Here is a 24,182-nt window from a genome sequence, read left to right as displayed (position 1 = left end):
AACATCTAGACCTTGTACAACACTCCAGATGTTCTTTCACAGTAAGCAGCTGCTGAAAGCACTTATTGTTCAGTGCTGCTAAATTAAAACACAAACCACAAACACCTTGGCAAACTTTGAGATCCATAAACCTGAAAACATCTCATAACAATCAAATGCTCTTGAACCTTTCTTGCTAGGGTTTATGTAACTATAGCATACTTAGGCTTGTTCATAAAGGATGCAAATTCAAGTCTCTCTCTCTGAAGGATTCCTGCCATGTCTTTAGAAACAGAAAGATCCTGCAATGAGCTGCACAAATTCAGTCTGGGTGTGACTCCATAGACCTGCATGCAGACTTGCATAGTTCAAAAATTAACACTCTAGAGCACAGGACTCCTGATGTGTAGGAGTGGAAGAGATAAGAGTACCATCCTACTGCACAGGTTGCATCATAACATACAACATTACCTTTTAAAATGGCATCTTGTTGCATCAAAAATTAAATTATAAGGAATAACTTGATTCCCTACAGAGAGGTTTACCTGAAAATTATGAAACTCTTTTGATGAGGATATATATTCCTTGTTGATGTTAAAACAAAACCTCACACTTCTCTTAGCTTCCCAAATTATCAGATTATTTAACATATTGTTTGAAGCTGCTTCAATATAGTGCAAGGATCATTAATTTCAAAGTCTTTCAGAAGCATTTGTGATTTCCCAAATGATCAAGCAATTTAGGAGTTTGCATCCCACTTTCAGAGGCAACAGGCATATTGTTGCCTTAGTTCCTTGATGTACAATGCCATGATGCTGTTTGCTACCTAAGCCATCCTTGGAAATGCAGCTTAAGCTTCATCATCTTTAGAGACTATGACACTAAATCAATGTGCACATGCTCTTCCCATAGCTGCTGGGGTCCTGATAGAAGTCTGGCAGGCGGTCAAAGATACCTGCGCCCGTATGGAAGAATGGGTCGGTTCTCTTCTGACTGAGACATGTTCTGATGAAGGCACAGATCACATTTTGAGGAGATGTGTCTCTCCATTAACTGAGGCTGCATCCCCAATAAATAGTTTAGACCAGATGCTTTTTGGAGGACTAAAGTTAAGTAAGAGTAATTTAATTGTAACTCATCTTCTTCTAAGTCCCTGCCACTAAAATCCAGGGATCTTACCTAAACTACTGAGGCTGGTGTCTCTTCATTTACCAACATCCTCCCCTTGATTTGGTTACTTTTTAATGCCTGTTTTCTCTACATTTAGCCACAGGGGCCTTCAAGAAATGTGATGCATCATGTAATCTGGGCAGAGACTGGCAGTACACAACTTGCTTTGCCATAAAGATCAGGGCAAGAAAAAGCCATCTGCAAACCAAAACAATTGTTCAGAAGGGCATGACAATGTGATTCAATGGTCTTCTGTTTTGGTATTAACTTTCACACTACCCGTGAAAGCCCATAAAGCATTTGGAGAATGAGGCAGACATTGATTACCTTTCCACATCTCTGCAGGTTGTCCACACAGCTATACATCTTGTTTGACAAAGGATTTGAGAGGGCTGTAGCAGGAACCTTTGGGGCCAGCCTGACAACATCAAACCTGAGCACAGCTGAAAGGTACCAACAGGAAATGTTGAACTGGACATTTGTGTTTATTGATCTTAAATACCAAGTGGTGTGGGGGAAACTGTAATTTGTGAGATGCTGTAACTATTTCCTGGACCTTCCCAGTTAAGAGCTCAGAGAGATCTTGGACCAGTTAAGAACTCTGAGGAGCTGTATATTACTCCGCCGTTGGTGGTGCAGCAAAAACATGTGGGTCAAATCCCTCATGTTTGTGATGGCATCATCAACCTGTCACACAACAAAGGCTTCAGGGTGTCAGGTGAACAAATCTTTGCCAGGCCAATAATGCAACTCACATGTGCTTTTCCCTGTGACATTGCTGCTGCCTCTCCTCTGCAGATTTCACCTTCCCTTGAAGGAACACCTGTGCAGACCACATGGCTACACCTGTGCTACTATATTTACAGCTGAACATACTATATTTACATACTGAACATATCTTATCTATGCTAAAGAAGGGATAACTGCTTCTGGTATCTGCTGCTGCACAGGATGATGATGATGCTTGGAGCAAGTAAGACTCCCAAGGTGTGAAATTCCCCATGTAAGCAGTCATGGACACACAGGCATGCACACATATATACAGCCCCCTGCACATAACAAACTACAAATTGCAATTTTAAATGACCCTTTCCTGCACAGAAGCCACCTACCTTACAGCATTACTCATGATCTTGCCCTAGGAGCTGACTGGTGGTCACTGATCACCTCACATGAGGTTAAAAAACATGTCAGAACACAGTGTATGCTTCAAGTAATTTGTGCTCCCTCAGATAAGCTTCCCTGTCTTGTTTTAGAAACAATCAGAATATACAGCAGTGTACTGATGTGTCTTAGCCCAGAATTTGAAATCTACCAGCAAAAAAGTTTATTTGTAACCCTTTCCCACCCTGGAGATTTCTTCCTGCTGTTGATGTTGTGTAATGAACAAGAAGCACAACTGTTTGCCATTCCACTTGCAAAGTTCGGCTCCAGCACCTGTGATCCCCATGGAGCATGGGGAAGTGTAGGAATTTCATCACATCTTTCAGTTCCTGTCCAGGTCCAGCTGTAACCTTTTAAAAAATGCCTTGAGGTGCAATTAGGTATTGTACAGTTTGGTTTGGTTTTGTTCTAAGTTGCCTGAGACTTCAGAGTCTAATAGAACTTCAGACTACAGGGATGCATCAAGAACAAGTTTCTTGACCTTTTATTCTCCTTGTAAATAATTTAATAGAGCAGACTTCTATTGAACTTCTTGAAGACAGCAAGGCCTGTTCTAAATTTTTGCACTATCATTTAAGCATCAATGAGACATGTTTTAAAATTACTTTAAACTACTACAGACATGGTCTTTAAAGGAAATCTGTAGTATGGCACAAAATCTCTTGTAACCATCAGAAGATAATACAAGAACACATCATTGGTAAATTTATTTGGAGAAGAGGAGATGATGAATTTGTACATGAATGCAATCAGTAATCAGTAGCCACACAAGAATTTATTGCTTTTGTAGGGATGTGCAGGCAAAGGCAGACATCAACAGGGCACCCAGGCAGAGATTCGTTGTGACAAAAAACAATGGAAAAATATTTTATAACTGCTCAGGGTCATATGTATTTTCCCTTGGATGTTTCTATTAACCTTTCTTACCCAGGTGCTTCCCAGTAATTGAGGTTTCTCCATCACAGCTTCACTGCAGTTAATCTTATGTGGTCATCATGATACTAAGGATTTATAGGGTTCAGAAGAGGATTTTGCAGAGATCAAAAAGTGAATCTTGTTGTAACAAAAGCCACAAAAAAAGTAACAGAAGTTACTGGGAATTCCAAGTAGCCAGCACAGTCTATTTGTTTTAATAGGGGTCACTAACCTTCCCTTGCAGTCATCTTGTACCTTTTTGTATCACAGGAACAGGGCCTCAAGCCCCTGCATTAGGATGAAATTTGCCCCTCAGCAAAGCTGATCCTTTACTGCAATTATCAAAGGTGATCCTCTACAGCAGTAATCAGATCTGCAGCTATGACAGCTCAAAAAAGGAGAATACAGAGATGACCTTTATACCCCTTTAGCCTTGATTCACTCTGTGTCTGGAAAAAAAAAATCTTCTATGCTAAAATTAGACTTTTATTGGTCCTCTGTTCAGAGCTGAATTTCCCATCAGGCGATGGATCTCTAGGGATAGTGCCATGTGACACTGATGTCCTGGTTTACCTTTTCTAAATAGGAAAATTTTTATCTGTATTTTAACTTTACCTGCATTTTAATTATCCGTTTGGATAATTGCTACAGAAAGGCAGCATGCCTTTTCCTTAGTCATTTCTCCAATCTCTGGGAATAACCAAATGTTAGCATCAATTGCTTTTACTGAAGTTCAGAAGTTTGGAAACAGTCTAAAAGTTAATAAAAAACAATATATTTATATATTTTTTTTTACTGACGCAGCCAAGATTGCACTCGGGTATCTTCAATTTTAAACTGAATTTTTACAAGCAACTTCAGGATAACTTTTATCTTCCAAAATGTTCAAAAATAATCACTCTAGCTTCACTGTCTTAACAAAGAAACCACTCAAGAATTTTAATGGTAGACTGCTGATTTTCTTCCATGCAGACTGATGAAGAACCTTAATGATATATTACTACCTTTTCCAATTTGGCAGTATTCATTTTGTCTGGGAAAAAATAGAGATCCTGCTGCTGCTATCTGCCCCAGAAAGCCCCAGGGGTTTGGCAGGAGCAAAGTCTCCAGTCTCTGGTGGCCAGTTTTGGCAGTACCATGAAGACTCTTTTTGCTACAGCTCCAGTTGCTTTTAGAAGAAAACATTTCTTTGTTTTCTTGCTGAATTTACAATGGTTCCAAAGCTTTTTCAATAAACCTGTCTGATTTTGGACACTGTCCTGAAACTTTTTTGCCTGAGGTTCTATTGTGGTTTGTTGTCTGTAATGAATATTTGAGGAAAAAACCCACAAAACGGCTTGATACTCTGCTACTTTCAAGTTGAGGAACAGATGGCAAAATAGTGAGTCTATCCAATTTTAATTCTTCACATTTAATTTGTAGGCTAATGAATATTGAGCAATGTTGGCTTAAGCAAGATGCAATGAATATACTTAATGGGAAAGACTGCTTGCAGGCAGTAAATACAGCTAACACAACCACAGGTCTCAAAGCTGCAGTGTTATGCATCTATCTGGCATATCTGTCTGTACAATTTCTCTTTTTACACATATGTACTTGCAGTATTTGAGAAGCATCAGATTATGTTTCATATACTGATCAGTGTATTCTGTAAGAAGGACCATTATCAATTTACATTGTGCCAACATCTGTATATACAGAACTGATAGAAGAAACCTTCCTCATTTCCCTTGCCTCAGTAGTCCCTGCATACACCTATCATTTTGTGAATATAGCAAAATAGGTCTTCTGAGTTGCAAGTAGAAGCGTCTTGTGGAGAAAAAAAGCTGCCATTGGCTGCTTGCTGGCTGTGATCCCTGAGCTCCACTCAGGTCAGAGAGGAGCAGTGACAACATTCAAATCATGCTTTTGACATAAGCATGGCCACTGATCTGACTTCAGACTGAACTGGGGTCAGCAACTAATTAGATATTAACCATAATCCCTATCACATTTTTAATATTAGAAGTTCTTTTATACGTGTGTTGTATCTTTCATTCAGGTGCTATCATGTCCACCAGGCACAGGTTACCCTCAGCAGCCTGGAGCTTTTTCTACCAAATCAAAGGTGGGCAGTGCCACAGTCCTTGGCGCTGCTTGCAGCCTCAGCCAGCCTGTGTGAGACTGGAGTGGTGCCTTTAACCATCAGCCTCTGACACAGCCACCAGCAAGAAATGAGTGCAATGATATATTTCTGACAGCCTACGGACACATCTGGGCTGGCTTTGAAGATTTAAAAGGTCTTCTAACACTGAACTAATGTTTCTGCCACCAGCTACACTGAGGTTCTTGAGGCTATTGTCAGTATATTGGGTCAGAGACTCTGGCACAGGGCGAGTTTGATCATGGTACCTTGTAGTTCCAGCATACAATGAATGCCACTTGCCCAGAGATCCTTCTAGAGATGATGGAAAGAGATGAGCCCCTCCAAGATGTGATTCACTGCACCAAAGTAGAAGTATCATAATGCCAAACTGCTTCCCTGCCTGCAATTAGCTCTTTCCCCATGGCTGTAGAAGAGTCCAGACAGTTAGTTGGACATTCAGTTTTCCAACAGACTACAGCGAGGTCAGAAGTAGACAGAAAACAGTACCTCTGGGAATTTCTGACTAGTTCACTCCCTACTGAGCACCCAGACATGAGGAGGACTGACCACATTTTGATACCAAAACATGATGTCTATGTTGGTGTTTGCCTGCATGCTCAGTGCTTTACTGCTCACTGTAGTCCATGGAGATCTAAGGAGCAGAGCCCAGGAGGGGATGCCGCTCCTCTTCCACAGACACCATCTGCACCATTTGCTGGCCTCTCATCAGTGCGTAACAAGAGTTTCATTTGTTGTAGCAAGAGCTCAAACACCCAGTGCACACACAGACACTGAAATTTAATGTGAGCTCAGTCTCACCCAACACGTTTGCAACAGTATTACCAAGGAGTAGCAAGTAAAATACGATCAGATATAAAATTTAACCCACTAGAAGCCAAAGAGTCCTTTAATTGTATATTTTGCTTCTTACCTAACCTTGACCTTTACTAAAAAAGTAGCATTAGAGTATTCAGGAAAAAACTTCCAGAGAATCAGGTTTAAGCAGTGCTGCGTGATAATATCTCATCCAGAAAATGCCCTTTCCCTAGCATCAGTTCAGTCTATAGGATAATTTCCAAAGAAGTTCTAGAAAAAAACCTATTTTCCAAAACATCAGTGCCATATTCTTCCGAATCATTTTGTCTTTCCTTCTTTCTCATTCATGCTGTGGATTCCTATGTCTTATTTGATGAGCTCAGGTGAAAGGCCAGCCAGAGAAAACACAGCCAAGCTGAAGTTGATACTACCTCTAAAAATCTTCAACAAAATCACTTGCAGTGAAGAAGAATCTCTATGACTGTAAACTACTGTAAAATCAATTGTAAAAAGAGGGAAAAGTTTTCAAATGTAAGCTTTGTACAAATACCTGTCTTTCACCCATTTTTCCACCCCTTGCTCCATAGTTGGTGGCTATCATGTACTATTGGGCATAATTTTTTTCCAGATCAACATATAACTATACCATGTCAGGTTTATTTCTATTACATAATTTTACTGTAAACAACATCTCAGATCATGTTGCTTGCCCCAGAATGACATAGTGTGACTAAACTACAAATGAGTGCTCCTCCCAAGAAGCTCATAGCAATATATATTATTTCCAGATGGAAGACCCACAGTGGCTTCATACAGCAATTTTCACGGTGTGAAAACAACAGCAAAATAGCATGGACTAATGAGAGCAAATATAAGTAGTCAGCATTGCCAGGAAAAGCCTATCGCTTGTGTTTGATTGATTTGGAACTGTTCACTGACATAGCTATTTTTTGACAGTGTGTGTTTCTTCTGCGCCATTTGGGTCTGAGGCAAGTAATATACTACGGTTGGGGTTTTTTTCCACTGAAAAGCATCTTTGCAAACACTGAAAGAAACAGGATGCTATAGATTGTAGGAAAATGAGTTTACAAGGGAGAGTGACTGCAAGTAGCAATTATCTCCACTAAGCTATTTGAAGAAAAAAGGAACAGGGGAAGTGAGCCTTTGCAGACTGAAGCTGATGCTTTTGTGCTTGCCGTCCCAGCATTTCCTTCACCCCACTGGAGCTTGTGTTACATTTGGAGACAAAAGTCTGACTAGGCATGCCTCAGATAAATCTGCTCTCAGGTACCTCATGCTGTCACTGTTAAGCAGCAGAAAGTAATTACAGTAATTTCCTTGCAAGGGGTTGAAGCTTTCTGTATCATCGACTGAGTCAGAGGTGGTAACTCTTGGTGGAGGAAATACTGCATCTGGGGCGGTCCTGTGAGATGTGCATTGAATACGGGTCACAGCAGGTTATTTTGACAGAGGAAAAACAAGGTGTTAGTGCCATCCTGCAAGGACTGCGCAGAAGAACCATCAGCCTTCAGGAGGTTTCATTTCACTCTCTACAGGATCAGGATTTCAGTCTCTGGACAAAAGCTACTGCTTTCAGGAAAGAGCCTTAGTTAGTGTTAGGACCTCCTTTAATGTGACACAATACTTTTTATCCAAGCAAAAAGGTTAACTCTTGCTGTACCGCAGCTCAGTTACCAGGACATAGTGATCTTTTAAAGTGAGTCATGGATGGCATGGTTGGTAACTAAAGGGATTAGTGCCTTTACCCTCAAACTTGAAATGGAGATACAGTATCAGCTGACATTGGCCACGCACAATTGGCATTCCCTTTTCTAAGCTCAAACTTTCTGCAACCTGTGCTCCTGCTCCTTGGTCATTTGCCTTGCACTTATCTGAATTCACTAAAAGGGAACTTTGGGTGCCTTCAGGGATGTCAAATGGAGACCCGCCTGAGAGGCTGTAGGCCTGCCCTACCTACTGAGGATGAGGGGGGACACAGGTCTATGGGTATGTCCTTGCATGCCTGGGGCCAGTCAGGGCTTCTGAGCTCTCTGCCAAGGACCAGGCTGGAACCAGGGCCGGGTATTTAACAGGATGGTCCAGAAAAAAAATAGACTGTTTTAGACAGTCACACACTGCTGTGGCTATTGAACATCTCTCAGGGCTGAACCATGTTTGTAACCCTGCACTGTTCTACTTGTAAGTTCAGGCAAAGTGCTACCAGTAAATGAAGTCCTTCGTGATTTTCATTTTGTACCTCTGTAGAAATAATTTGTCTTCACCATAATATTTAAAAATTTAAGACATTGTAACTAATGAGTAACTCTGATTTAGTGTTATTAATGAAGATTCACATTGCTAAGAATGTATCTTCAAGAGAGAATGTAAAAAATGAATTATATTGTCCAGATTTCCTATCTATGTCTAATGTATGTTTATTTTGCTAACAAACTAAACTGTTTATGCCAGAGATAGAAATATTTGTTAGTTGTTGTTTCGATTTATGCTGTTATTTCCATTTCTTGTTTTCTTTCTCTCCATGTAGAACTCCAGGAGCACAAAAGCTTCAGCACAATATAGATGTTTTTGCAATTTTTGCTTACGGATACTGGAGAGAAAAATCTCCTTCATTACATCATAAAGGTTATTACGAAGAAAAAAAATATTGGTAGATTACAGACCTTGAATATTGTGACCTTTTGTCCTTTATTCTGAGGAATTTAAATTCAGGAATGTCAGTTACAGTATTAATTAAACACAGTTTGAAAGGAAGCCTAGATTAATTAAGTAAATATCTGTCATGGCAAGTGAAAAGGGAATCCCAACCTGAATAGAAAAAATGGAGATTTTTTTAAAATGTTGGTATCTGTTGCAACCATGATAAAAACGAAATTTGCCTATAATCATGAGAGCTATTGAAGTCAGTATAATTGGAAAGAGGATGAATACACACTAAGAATGTTTTTAAAGAGTTTTGTTGGTAATAAAGCTTTTTGTGGTGTGATCTCAAGATAGTTATGCTACAAAAGCAACACTTTATACTGGAATATACTTTACCTTGTGCAAAGTCTTGTGATTGTAGATCAGTGCACCCACACAAGGCTGTTCAGGGTGTTCTATGGGGAAACCATCCAGCAATACTCCCACAATACATCATCTACCTGGAGGATAGCCTCCAGGAACACTGGATGCCCACCATAATAGGATGTGCTTTCGTAGGTAGATCTGTGAAGAAGTGACAGAAGGTAAACAGTAGCAGTGTACAAAAAAATTAGGTATTCAACCCAAGGAAGCAGACTGTGACAAGGACGACTTCTCCATCTGTCTTCCTTTGATTGATATTATCACACTAAATGTTTTCTTGTCATTTGAAATCAATGGGAAAAACTCCAGGTTTTTTCTCTCCCTGCTCTGTATTTATGTCTAGCATTTTTCTGAGCAAGAATTTTAGTTCCTGTGGTTATATTCTTCTTAACGACTCAACTGGACAAAGTGTTTGCTCAGAAAGAGATATATGTGTGTCCAGCCATTCAATCTTTCATAGTAGGTTGAAGTGGAGAAGGAAGGCCATTGCAAAGGCAAGCACTGACCTTTACTTCCTAATGCTAGGTGAGGTAGCTGGCTAGTCTTATTCAGCTGAAAAATTAACAGCTCTAAGTTTTTTTAGTATTTCCATTTTAAAAACTTGATTTTCCAAGGTATTGGGCTGGAAAAAAACCCCAGTGAATATTGGAATGGAGCCCTTCTTATTGCCATCCCTTGCAGTGGTCCCTACAGAGCCACAGAGCCAGTGATCCTGGCTCTCAGGACACTGGCAGAGGGAAGGTGCTGGTTCCCATGGAGACTGTCTGCATTTCAGCACAAGGGGAAGGAAAGCCAGGAGGGATGGAGACAGAGGCACTGTGAAGAGCCAGAGTACCCTGCATGCTTTGCCGCCCGTGTTCATGTCCTCTTTGAGGGCCATCCTGTCTCTCCGGCAAAACAAAGCAGGGCGTTGGTCTCTTGCTCCCCACAACTGTGCTGGATTTGCCTGAGTGCATGTTCTCTGCAGCTGTGGTTCCCTGGAGTGGGTTATGCTCAGTCTTGCTTTTCCTAGTTAGTATGAGTCTCACCAAAAAATACTCAATTTACATACTAAATCTGGGGATAAATCTCATAAAAATTCCTTTTAGCTCTAGGTGTCATCACAAGACTTCTGTGAGGGCATCACTTGTACATAAATAAAGGACTGTTTAAGATTCCTCATTTTCTTTGTGTTAATGATCCTTCTTTAATTAATGAACTTCTATTAAAATGAAGGAATTTATTGAATTAATGTTTTAAATTCAGTGGTTTATGTGTCTCTTACATTATCTCTCATCGTTTTAATTAATATACAACAAATTGTGGGATATAAAATTCTAACATCTGAAAAAACATTTACATTAAGTATTTTGAAATTAACTTTTCCATATCTGGAAATGTGATAGCTGAAAATTATACTACAAAGAGTGTTTATTTTAAATGTTCTTATTTTTAATGGTTAGTCACTGTGGCCCAAAGACTTCATTTTACAGAACAGGAAATCGAAACATCATCAAGCTTAGGCTGTATTTGTGGAAGACACAGAAGTTACCTGGACTGTTTAAGTTTGAAACCTAGTTAGGAAGCTTAACTAAATCAAATTAGTTAGGAAAGTAAAGATGGAAGAGATGATGTGATTTAGCTTACTAGTCTGAGGCAGAACCAGATCCTTTGTGCAAGATATTACCTCTCTGTAAGGTCCTCAATGGAGGAGATTCTGTGCCCTCAGTAGTAACTGTCTGCCTGAATTTCAGTGCACTTATAGAGTCATAGAATCATGAAATGGCTGGAGTTGGAAAGAAAATCGTCTCATTCCAACCCCTTTGCCATGAGCAGGGAACCTTACACTAGACCAGTTTGCTCAGAGACCCATCCAGCCTGTTCTTCCACACCTTTGGGGATGGGGAGTCTACAGCCTCTCTGGACAACCTGTTGCAGTGTCTCACCACCCTACAAGAATTTCATCCTAATTCTAATCTAACACTGCCCTCCTTCAGTTTAAGGCCATTCCCCCTTGTCCTGTCACCACATGCCCTTGTGAAAAGTCCCTCTCCACCCCTCATGTAAACCCCTCATCTTTAGGAATTTTCTATATGCTGTCTAACTTTCCAGGCAGAAAAACCTGCTTATAATTAAACTCTAATTTAATAGCAACAACAGAATTTTTTGTTGGTCACTGAAGAGGGCTCATTAGAAGAAATCTGATTTAAACCAATTATCATTTCCATTGTTTTTCCCAGTGTGTGCTGTTTTGGTTTTTGCTCTTAAGGAGAAACTTCACAAATGTTGTTTCAAAGACAGAGTTGCAGTGAAATACTTGTCTTTAAAAAATGGTATTCCTAGAACAGCTACCTCAAAGTCTTGTTGGAGAAGATAATCAAGGGAATACCTAAGTGTCATTCTGCCTAACTCTCTCAGGTTGCCAAGGCAGGCTGTACTAATGAAGGAGGGTGATGTTGAAGAAAAATGCAAGTGAAGGAAGGTGAATTCAGTAGAAATCTGAATCTTTATTCAAAAGTATTTTGCCTGAGTAGGAACAATTTCTACAGTACTGATTACACAACTAAAATAGTGACAAGTATGGGACAGAATGGTAAGGGAATTAAGAGGGATTCTGAGAGCAGAAGGCAAATACTAAGATAAGCCAGAAAAAAACCCAAATCAAACCAGAACCAAAACCACAAATAACCCACACAATTTTTCTTTTTTAGACATCATCAATGATGGAGCTATAATGAAGAAGATAATCGGAAAGTCTACAGGAGGAGAAGTATATCTTTGGTATTCTTCCAGGCATTGCACAGGATCTGGTTCAAGATGCAGCAACAGGAGACAGGACACATTTTATCATAGTGACCGTCTCTGTAGGAAGGACAGAAACCAAAAAATCTGACATGGACATCTGTTAAAAATCAGGAACTGAACAAAGACAAGAGCACATCTTAGAAGAAGATTATTGACAATAGTGAAGAGAAGAAAAACTGTTGAAAGAACCATTAGGATCTTTAATGAGACCTAAATGGTGATTCAGAATTTATATACACTCTTGAAATAAGGACTTCATAAAAACCAAACACATGCAGGAAACCAACTCAAATGTTAAAAAAGATACTGCATGTTAAAAAGCACCTTCAAAAAGCACAAATAATTATAAAAGGTAATGAATTCTGTATAAAATTGTATACAATCACAGTTACATGCCAGAAAAGATTTCCAGAAACAATTTACTAAATGGCTATAAAAAGTACAAAGCTTTTCAAATATCTGAAGAAGAAAGTCTCCCGGAGTCTGTGAAGTCAGTAGAAGATGGAAACGTAAAGTGGAATTGCAAAAACAATTTGCGCAGAAAATCATCACTGTGCTTGAGGCAACTTTTCTAACTAAACTACTGGAAGTGTGACTTGCAATTTTCCAGGAGTTCAGCCTTCTAAACTTACAGTCACTACGTTGGAAATTCAGAATCTCTGCCTTACAGGTAATAATGAGCTAATGTTTTTACAAATGGCCATTACCCTTCAAGGTGATTGTTTCAAAATGCAACATCACAAGAAGATATGTGAATGTAGGAGATAATAGAGGTCTGTATTTTCCCATGGAAATGATAGGACTGAATTTAAGTTTGTTTTCATAGTTTTCAGCCACCTAGGTGCAAATAAGGAGGTTCATGTGTGTCCATAGGTATACACATTCCTCCTTGTAGCTCTTTCTATTTAATTCCCAAGAAGACTTAATGGAAACTGCAGCTGGATACAGCTAATCAAAGTCTTGACATTTTATTTGCACATGCTACATTATTTATTCAGTTAGTTATAGAACAGCACATCTACTTTTAATTCATATTTTTCTAAGCATCTAGTAAGAGATACCAGCAGTCCAAAAATGTATTACATTTGTTCCAATAGGATTCAAGGGTCAGTAAAAATAAAAATAGTAAGATCACTCCTTGAAAAAGACAGTTAATTACAGTTCTATGAAGAAGAACAAGACTGCAGAATAAGTACCTGCTATATTAGCACTCTAATTTCATATGTATCATGTAGGGTCCTGATGCATCTGGGCAAGAGTATTTCAGACTAAATTGTCTGGCATTAATTGGCAAAGATCCTGCTTTAAAAACAGCTCCCTCCCTAGAGTTATTTCTAACCCTTGGTTACCTGTTTTCCCTACCTTCATTTTATTTCCTTCTATAGGTTTACAATATGTGATAAAAGCTCTTTCATCTGGTGTTGTTTAGCATCGTTATCTGACCTTGACTTTGATGATTTAGAACAGACAGACATGATCCTCAGAATACAGGCAAGAGGCAGAAATTTATTTTAAAAATCAGCAAGACTACGTTTTTGCTCTCAGGAAGGACTCTGGCTGCTCACATGTCACTGTCAGAAGTAAAATGAGGAGTCACATGGAGAGATTATTGTCCCTGATCTTTTTCCCAAATACTGCTGTGACACCAAAACCTAAAGACTGCAGGCCCTAGAACCTTTCTGAGCCATCCCAGGTCAACCATTGCTCTCCCAAGCTGTTTCTGGGCAGATTTGGGAGATCCCATGTGTAAGAACATCTCTTAGCAGTGTGGTTGCAGTCAGAGATGGACTGTGTGGAGAATGTGGAGGCCATGCCAACTATGGAGCTAGCCTGAGGACATGGATAGCTCATCAAATCTGCATGGTAAGTGGCACAAAATACTAATAAATGCATGCAAACATTACATATACCTTCAAATTATGAAATCAGGCTTAAAGATAATCCCCCCTTCCCAAATAATGCACCTTTACTTTTCTCTTAGGTCCCGATTTCAAAGTTACAGATTTTACTTCCTGCAGAATTTTTCTCTAGTCACAGAAAACAGAAACTTGTTTATGCAATTCATAAATGCAAGCTGAGACTCTCACATAATTACAGGTCTCCAAACAATATGCACACAGGAGCTGCAGGGCTACACTGGATAATCAGTTTTAAGACAGAACAGCCTTTGAAACAAGCAGAGAATCTCATTACCCAGCTGCATAAATCCATGGTTCAGTCACATCTTGAACTGTCGTGGGCAGTTATCATCCCCCAATCTCAGAAAATGCAGAATATAACTGGGAAAGATCACGAGCAGTGTGACAGGCATATTCAAAACTGTACTATTCAAAATATTATATTAAAAATATTCAAAAGCTGGAACTATTTTTGAAAATATGGGACCTTTAATAAGTAGACATTAGCTGGGAGTGAGGAGTAGGGAAAAGTGCCACATTAAAAAAAATGCACAGAGAGGTACCTTGGGAATGGCTGCTCACAGTCTCTGGCAAAGCAAGAACTACAAGTTAACAGCAGTAGCAGATGGCAGACTCAGAGAAAATGAAAGAAATTGATTTTTCACATTGCGCAGGTAAATACAGTTTTTTTCAAATGCAAAGCATCTACACGAGTTCAAAAGATGACTAAAAAAAAAAAATCAAAAGAAAAAAATGAGGGTTATTAATTACAAAGACACCATCTCAGACTCAAGGAGTCCCTGGGGCCAGAAAAATATTCTAAGGAAACATCATTATATTTTTGACCTTTTCTTTTTTACTTCTTCCAAGCATCTGCTTTTGTCTGCTTGGTGACAGGAGATTAGGGAAAATGGATACATCCATCCCATGCTGTGAATACAAAACCTTTAGTTTGTGTTTTAGAACTGCCAAGAATCATGAAAATTAGAAATAATCAAAAATGCCCCTCAAGATTTTTTCCTCTGCATAACAACTCCAGAAGGTAAGATGTAGATTCTGGTTTAGTTTCCTCCCATTATTTCCACGAAAATCACAAAGTTCCCTCCTGAGCCCTGAGCCTTTTTCTTCCCAGAAAGCTCTGAACTTTGCTAGGGGACCCTTAAGTGACAGGGCAAGCTCAAGTGTAAAGGACATGCAAGATGTAAAGCAGCTTTACAGTATTTCATCAGCAAGCCTTTGCATCTATGCTAGTGAATTTCTTCTGAGAGTGTCGGAGACTTCCTTGTTTACAAGGGCACTGCTAATTCCAGTACAAAGCTTACAAGAGCTCACTTTAAGCCATGCCACAGGTCCCAAACTAACTCATGAAACACGAGCACATCTCCCCTCCTCCTGCCTCGGCATAGGAATCCCAACCTCTGCCTTGGACCTGATGATTTTGTGAACTGAACAGCTCCTGCCACGATGCTAGGAGGCAAACTACCCTGTTACAGTCTGGTCCAAGCACACAGTTTTGGTTTTGGTTTTGGTTTTGTGAGGCAAATGGGACAAGAGCATTTGTATGAGGGAGAAAGAAGGCTGTGAAGGACAGACATGATATTTTGTGGGCCAGCCTGGATAAAGGAAAAAACAAGGTCTGCCTCTGGACAAGTGGGCCGGGGGATCAAGCTCAGAGGTGAAGCTTGTGTTTGGGGAAATTAGCAGTTATTCTGAAAGAGGAGTAAGCCTAAGACACACATTTATACTGAGAGTGTAAAATTAGGAAGTAGCATAAAATTTCTCATTTCTTTCTTTAATCAAAAGACTGCTTCATGACATTAAGGAGGCAATCAACCTACAAATGGTGTCTCGGAAGGAATAACTGCATGTTGTTCATGATAACAAGTGCATCTTCTATGAAAGATTGAAAGAGCAATCAATTGGCACACAAATATCTCTGCTGTTATTTGTAAAGGGAATTTACAGAATTAAGGCAATGTCTAGTATATCTGACATAAAAATTGGCAGTTATCTCAAAATATGTAACCTCTGGCTGGCAAGTAAGTACATAACATAGTGCTTAGCAGGGATCTCTATTCCAATACTTCCTCCATCACTTTGCAGTGCACAATTTGGCTTTCGGTATTGGGATACATATTGCTTCATTTAAAATTAAGTCTCCTGATTGTCTCAGTGGGTATCTCAGACAATATTTGAAGCAATTATGTCACTTGAAAAGCAGCATAGGAAAACAATGTTGTGCCACTTTATTTCTCTTCACAGCTGTCCAAACAATGTTAAATGAATCAGAAGTGCCTTGCATTCAGAGCAACAATAAAAATTCAAAATCTCTCCAGCACAGCAAGAGCCATTGAACAATTATCAGGAGTCTTTCTGGCTAAATAAATATATTTTGCACTTCTGAAGCAATCCAACAGGAATGCACACCACCAAGAATAAAAAAACCCCAACCTTTAAAAGTGTTAACATGTCATATAATACAGATTATTCTATAATTATTTCAATATCTATTTTACAGTAGAGGTGTGTTTCTAAAATTTAGGACTTCCAATGCCATCCTATTTGGCCTGCATGGAAAATCACTCATATCTTCTTTAGGTTTTTTACTTGACATTTATAATTTTTGTTGCTTCGGTGTCCTCTGTCATTCTCCAGGTATCTGCTTGCTTAAAGTAGAGTCTGGAAATCATACCTAGGTCAAATTAAACACAAAGATAAGGAGATATTAAAACCTGACCTGACTCCACACATGTTTAAGTTCAGTATAAGGAAGTATGTAAGTATTTGAGATGTGAATACTGGCAGTAGTAATTGCTAGTGACACAAAAAGACCTGTGGAACAGATTTCTTGGGGAAATTTTTTTTTTTCCCTTCTTTATCCTTTCATATTCCTGTAATACTGCTTCTGAGATTGGGGGAACCACAATCAGCACAGTCTGAAAAAGTGAGATGAAGGTAAAGAGAGATATACCTAAAATGAAAATGGTGATACGAATAATCAGTGATGTCACATTGGACTCATACCAAATCAGAGAGGTGCCACCATCAAAGGTATGACTGGAGTCTCAGCTCAGCATACTGCTAAAGCTAAATTTAACAAAATTAGTGATTGTCAGAACGGAGTGTCAGTGGATCATGGTTTATCTATGAAAAAGATAACCAAATGAAATTAAATTCAACCAAATTCAAAGGTATTTACTTGGTGCCTCATTCAGAGCATCTAAGTAGCAGTTTTACTGTAAGATAATATTCTATGATCAAGGTGTGGTTATGAATATGTTCACATTTTTTCCATCAAGGTTTTTATTTTTTTTTCTGCAATTCTTGTTAATCAAGTAGAAATAAATTACCTATCTAATTTATTTCCTACTGTGTCTATTGCTTTCTTTTTCCTGGCATCTGTATAAGGACATAAGTACTCTAGAAAATTGCTCCTGTTGGAGGCTGGACTTCAGATGTACAAATTGAAGCTTTCAGGGCCAGTCTAACATGCAAAATGTGGTCTGATGGAAAATACAGGTAGAGGTACTATGTGGTGACTGGCACTGCTTAGCATTCATTTGGATTCCAAGCTGCAACGTAGAAATGGTGCAAAATTTGGATACACAACATTTATCAACATGATGAATAAAATGTAAGCATCTTCTCTTTTTTCTGTACAGTATGAAGGAAGAAAAAGTCCAAATCTTATTACAGAAGTAAAATCAAAGGCAATTGTCTCACAAATGGGTTGTTACTCACAAAGTATTTTCAGGAGTCATCTGAGAGATGGGAGCAAAAGTTCTAATTTTGTTTCCCTATTGCAATGGGCAGGCCACTTCTGTGCTCCCTTTTCCCTGTTTATAAAATAAGGACAGAGCAATAATGAGTTCTTAGGTTTTATGATTCCCTTAATGTTTCATAGCACTTTATCAGGAGTAACATAAAAATAATAACTATGGGATGTATCACAGAAAACACAAATATCTCTATTTTCAGAGTGTTGCCTTGTATTAGTTCTATATTTTCTTGAAAGATAACATGACCTTTAGGTAATAAGAAATAAATTACTAGGTAGCATACTAAGTCAAAATCTGGCATGAAATATTCTAAAAAAATCATTTCCATCCCAGGGGAAACAAAGGTATTTAAAAGATGCTTTTACAATAAAAATAAACTATTAAAAAGTTGGCAGAAATTCTCTGGGCATAATTGCAGCTGTGTTTGTTTCAAAATGCCTATTAAATCTGATTCACCAGGACTGTACTACTAGAGTGTCTCTGCCTATGGGAAAAGCCTAGGAAATAATTTAAACTACTTTAAATTGAAAATTTAGAGCTGTTGTAATTAATTGTGCATCATTAGAAACAGCTCAATTAAAAAAACCACGCAACAAAACAAAACAAGATTGTTTATAACATAACAGATAATTAGCAAACTGCTGCAGAATCCAAAGATTCTCCAGAATACATGTAGTACAAGAGAAAGAAAGAGAAAAAGGCATATCGCAGGCATAATCATGTTTGTATAGCAAACCTCAAATTTTCCATCGTATCTTTCAGTACTGAATCTTCCCTGCGGTTTAGTGGAGCCCATCCCCACCGGCTTTTACAACCCACAGTTAAACCTTTGTGAGTGTTACCTACACTTGGGCTGAAGAAAATTTGGTGAGATAAAACACCCTGGCTGCCCTCTGAGGAGGAGTTATGAGGATTCAGTTTGGGAGGCAGAATGATGAGGATGTACAAACTATAGATATAGCTGTGTTTAAGCCTCTTTTTTGTGATCAAGTAGTTTTTAAGATTAAATATGGGGTTTTCTGTGTGTCTTAGGATTGATAAGAAGTCTTAGCAAGTGCCACATCATGGTCATGCACTTGTGAGCCTGCACGGGGACCCTTAGAGAGAGTTTGATGTCTGTCCCAGGCCCACAAGGATGGCCATGTGTAAACTGGAATGGGACATCCTGTGCAGTGCTAAAAGGTCTTCTGCAAAGTAATGGCTAATTTTTTTTCTGTTTTCCAATCCATTACACCTGTATGCTCCTATCTTCTTGGTATTATCTTGATAATAAATAACTTACTTATACTGGTGTTTTGTATGATCTTCTCCTAAAGCACATACACACATCTAGGACAAAATCTGTTGAGATTCCCATCAGCTAAAAAAATATTAGAGGCGCCTCATGTATCCTCCACCACTGGATGTTACAAAATTAAAAGGGGAAAATATCAAAGTATATGTTTGGAATTCTAGTAGAAAAATGTTACCCTTTAAAGCTTGAGTGGTCAGCACTGATAACACAGAGAAACTACTTAAGATCAGATTTGGCAAAAAAGGATTTCTGTCATACTGTCCACACACCTTGAAATCACACAAGTTCATAGAGCCTGATGAAGCTGGACCTTTATATTTAGTAGAAATCTAATGACATATGGGCTTTTTGGTCAGTTTTAGTTGTGTAGTCCCTCAGCATAATCACATTATACTTGGGTATTTTGAAAATGTGGGAATCATTCTGCCAGAGCAAACGAATGACTTACATTCTGCATTGCATTGTCAGAAGTGACTTGCAGGAGTTATGCAGGGAAATTGATAGGACAGATGATCCTTCTCCTTTCTCTGGGTTTGTAATTTTCTCCTGTTAGGCAAAAAGCAGCTCCAGCGTTGGTTGGGAAAAGCCTCTGTGCTGGAACAACAGAGCTTATGGTTATTTTGTTCATAACACAGTTTCTGCAATTTAAAAGAGGGCAATAGACCAAAGAGGGAAGTGCAGTCAAACCGTGGCCAGCTGAAGTGAATAGACTCTGTCTGAATGGTAATTTAGAGACACCTTAGCACTGACTTTAGATGTGCTTCAAAAAGTGTTGTTCATAAGGAGGAGATGCAATTAAATTAAATTCCTCTCCAACAATATTTTACAGCTACCTATTATAAGTTTGTGAAAAGTGTCAGTGGAGATACTAACACATCTCCTGCCAATTTGAACTTCTCTTAAAAATTAAAATTTCTGTACATTTACACAGTATTATTCTGCTTCTGTATAGCAGCACTTTCTTTTCTATTCTAGAGGAGCTGTGTTCTATTATTCATGGCTAATTTTAATTACTGTATCTGTAATTTCAGCCACATCCTAATTTACCACATTGATTATCCATTAAGATCCTGTGAACTGTAAACTGTTATTTCCCTCTCTCCCTCAGCAATCATCTCAGTTATTCACTCAGTCTTCCCACTGCAGACTTTTCTATTCAGAGATGAAGTCGGTTGATTATTTATTTTTGTAGTAATAGTGTCCAAAACAGTTAATGTTCAGTTGACTGCACATTTTCCTCACCAGAACAGTGATGGTTTCAAACTGCACTATGCAAGAGCGAAAGTCTGTAGAGTGAGAGAGAAACTCAGTCTCTATGTTCATTCTCCTGCTTGCAAAAATATACTGGTTTTGATTGCATGGAAAGCCATACTCAGAGTCATGTTCCTTTCACAGCCATTTAAAGTCTGGGAAGAGTGGTCTGTGCATGGATGTGTCAGTCCTCAGCAACCACAGTCACTGCTAAGGAAATTGTAGAAAAGTTGTCAAGTTTGGGGATTAAAACTGCTTGTTATTGATGGCTGGGGAGGAAGACCATGCTTGTGAGACACATGAGCTGCTGCGGGTTTATTCTGCATTCCTACCCGCCCAAAGCTTGTTGCTCCCCTCTTCTGCTCTCCAGCCATGGCTCTCCACTGCAGCTCCAGCCTGGCACTCTTGAAGGAAGAAGATAACCCCAAGCAGAAGGGATATGAGGTTGTTGCAGCCCCCCACAGGTTAAGCAGGCTCCCCACAAGCAGCGCAGCATGGGCTGTAGTGACTTGCTCAGACACAGACCTCTTCTGACTGCCCAATTTTTCAAAGTCTTGGTTCTAGGAGATATCTCCTTGCCTCACACCCAGGCCCTTAAAAAAATCTGACTCCCTCTTTCCTTGCAGAATGTACACACATTTTTCAAGACATCATTCCACCCTCTTCATTCATCCTTGGGAAACAGACTTGTCTTTCTTATAGCTTCTGTTTTCTACTGTTCCTTTTCAGTAAAGTTGCAGCTGCCAAAATTACAGTGTTTCCTCACCCATTCCTCTAACCATGTAATCCTTACATCCTGCTTCAATCTCCTCTCATAGCAGAGTATGTTCTCGACTTCTAAGGCTCCTTTGTTCCATTTTTCTTAGGCTCAGCTTTACTTTCTCTCTTGTTCTCCTTTCCCAACTCTGGCCTTATTTCAGACAACCCTAATTATGGGAACATCTTTCCATTTACTATCCACCTGGTTCCATCCTTTCATGTGTTCATCCTCAGGAGCTTCCCACAGCTCATTGGATCCTCAGTGCCTTTAGACTGTGGATAAATCAGTGTGAGGACCCAGTCTGTCCCTGGCACACTTCACCTGAAGCGTAGCATGGCTCTGGCGCAGATTTTTCTCTCTCACTTTGGGTAAGTTGTGTATTTTCAGGACTTTCATGCACCATTTGAAAACTGAGGATAATGTTTTGGGGGTTTTTTTGCTTTCCCTTGCCATCTACTTTTTATAATGGAGTCAGCCCAACAATTTTAGAGCTGGAGCAAGGACTTCTGATGAGCTTGTGGAACTAATGGCAGTTTTTATTTCAAATGCTCACGGGAGTGCAGAGGGTAGTGTTTCTCCCTGTTCCTACCTTTACTTAGAGGCAGGTGCAGAATTGCATTTGAAGCAAAGACCAGCCTGTATCCCCACGTAGATGGGACCTGGGCCATGGACATGAGCTGAAACACCCCCTTGGGCTGACCCTGCATTAGAGCAGGGTCTGGCTGTGCCTCTGTGTTTCCCTACTCTCCCCCTCAGCTCACCAGCATGTGTCTGCGAAGGATCCTGCCAGGCTGAGTCCTGCTGGGTGCTGGTACTCCTCAGACACAGAAAATGAATGTTATCTGTATTTTTCAAATGGGATAAGTAATTTTAAATTTCTATAGTAAGTACACTAATAAGTGAGTCAGTTTTGTCTGTCTAATAATCCTGCTTTTCCTTTTCCTTTTGAATGGACTTAAGAATTTTTAGCCAATACATATACAAATTCTTATCCTGTATTCTTCTAATAACAGCAAAATATAATGGCATTATTTCTACTTTACAAAGTAGAAATAATGCCATTTAGGTACAGAGATTTGACAAAAATCAAGCAAAGGAAATTATTGTGAAGCACAGAAAGGCCAACTAAAACTTCTTCAATTTACCTGCTGTGAAAAGATTCTTCTCCTGATATTATTGCTGGAGCTACAGAATCAGGAATTAAAATTTCTTTGATTTTTTTAGTTGCCAACAACTCACTACCCTCTAGTGTTTATCATGAGTGAATAACTACAGGCATTTACCAGCTCTATTTGGGACACAGACAAGTATTGGAGGTTTGGATAGTGAAGCTGATCTCAAATGTTTGCAGATGCACCATCTGTGGCTATCAAAACCCTCTGCAATACCATATGTGACACCAATTCAGATACACTATAAAACCAAACTGGGAGAGAGGGCATAAATTGTTGGAAGCAAACATTTATCTGAGGATAGATGAAAGGCAAAATGGCACTGAATGGAAAATATTACCATTTGATTTCTCTTGGAAAATGAAGGAGGAGCTATTCTTTTCTGGACTGGGTGATCACCAGTATCTCCAGCTTTCTGGGTATCAACAGGAAGCCAGTTATTACAAAAAACCTGAGTATATTTGTCTCAGGTTGGTAATGCCAGCCCCCATCATGCAATTACTTGATTATCAGATGGTTTTTGTGTATCCCCATGATGCATTTCACACCTGTGAAGGTTTTCCATAAGCATCCCAAAAAACCTGAGCGTGAGAATGCCAAGGAGCTTGCCTGCCTGACATGAGAGAAGTGACTTGGGCATCCTCTTCAGCTTGTTGCAAAAAATACCTGAATGGGGAAATGATTATTTTCTGTGGATGAGCAGGTCCTTCTGTTGTCCAGCTGTAGGCACAGGTTTTTAGTGAATAGCCAATATGATCATTCTCCTTCAAACCTGATCAGATGAAGTTTAAAGCTATTGTCATCCTGACACCGTTCCCTCCCTCCTCTGCAAAGAAAGGACTGATGTCCCCCTGCTCCTTAAGAACCCACAGAGGCACCCACTGGGCTGGGACCCCTTGGCTCACTGGGCTATTTGGAGACTCTCTGTAGGGCTCTGCCAGGTGAAATGTTTCTATTTTAGATTATTATATATAGTCTGCTAAACTGTGCAGAAATGTCAGATGCCAGCATGTGCACATGCCTCCTGATACAGCCTCATATAGAACATATTGAAAAAGTCCTCTAGTGAAAATGTCAGCACATCTGATGTGGAGGAACAGTAGAGATACTTTTTTCTTTTCCTTCAGTAAAGTTTGAAAAAAGGTTTTGAAAAAGTGGAAATTAGTGGTGTGGGACAGTATCAATGAACAACACATTTTAAAAGCATTTATAAAATGTTTGAGTCAATGGGAAGCAAGGCCTAATTTGTATTTGAAAGGGAAAAATTCAATAAAAATTTAAAAATTGAGAACATTTTTCAGAAAACTGGTTGTTTTGCAATGCCTAAGTAATCTATGACATATCTTCAATGGAATGTCCTAACATATCAGTTGAGAGTTACATGGCAAACAAAATGTCAGTGGGTCAGAGCACTTAAAAGGAGGTAATGAACTTGTTAACACAGATAAATCAAAAGGGAGTCTCTCATTCAAAAACAAGTTTGATAACCAAAAATCATGTGTTCCCTTACTTTAGAGCTGGGAACTGTTTAGAGCTCATCATCAAGAATACAGTGTGGGGTAAATAATGACCATTAAGTAACAGATATTTTGCCCTGAAAATACTACCCGAGCATAAAATGAAGATCCATTCTTTGTTTAGGGAGGTGTGAAATACATGAGCAGGAAGGCAGAGCAAGAGCTGCTAAGGTGATAGCCCCAAAGCCACCATGCTGCCACATCCCTGAAGAGAGGGCTGAGCTTTTGTGCTTATTTGAAGGGAGAGACAGCATCTTCCTAACAGTGGGAATAAGGGTATGCCTGGGGCTAATCCAGATGTCATTGCCAGGAGAGCTGATCATGCTCCCCTGCAGCAGGAGTGGATGCTCACCAAGCCTTCCTTATCTCAGACAATACTCGTAATATTTGTGGGATGAAAAAAAAACTTCCTCCTTGGACCTTTCCTTTGTGGAACAGTTCTTCTAGTGTTTCTCAGAAAAAGAGGGAGTGCAC

The 24,182-nt window shown here is 39.3% G+C and overlaps 1 long non-coding RNA gene across 1 annotated transcript; it reads right to left on the bottom strand.

The window, feature by feature from the left end:
* Window positions 1–13,975: 13,975 nt before the first annotated feature.
* LOC121668580 lies at window positions 13,976–19,598 on the bottom strand. The gene is made up of 3 exons (XR_006017468.1): window positions 19,457–19,598; window positions 17,677–17,771; window positions 13,976–16,627 (listed from the first exon to the last, which is right to left on the bottom strand). It is a non-coding gene; the product is annotated as an uncharacterized LOC121668580 (long non-coding RNA).
* Between the last annotated feature and the right edge of the window lie 4,584 nt (window positions 19,599–24,182).

This window comes from Corvus kubaryi, unplaced genomic scaffold, assembly GCF_017639235.1.
Source record: "Corvus kubaryi isolate FWS band 111438036 unplaced genomic scaffold, C.kubaryi_AGA036_p1.0 37385, whole genome shotgun sequence".
NCBI classification, from domain to species: Eukaryota; Metazoa; Chordata; class Aves; order Passeriformes; family Corvidae; genus Corvus; species Corvus kubaryi.
This window is presented reverse-complemented; position numbering and strand designations above follow the sequence as displayed.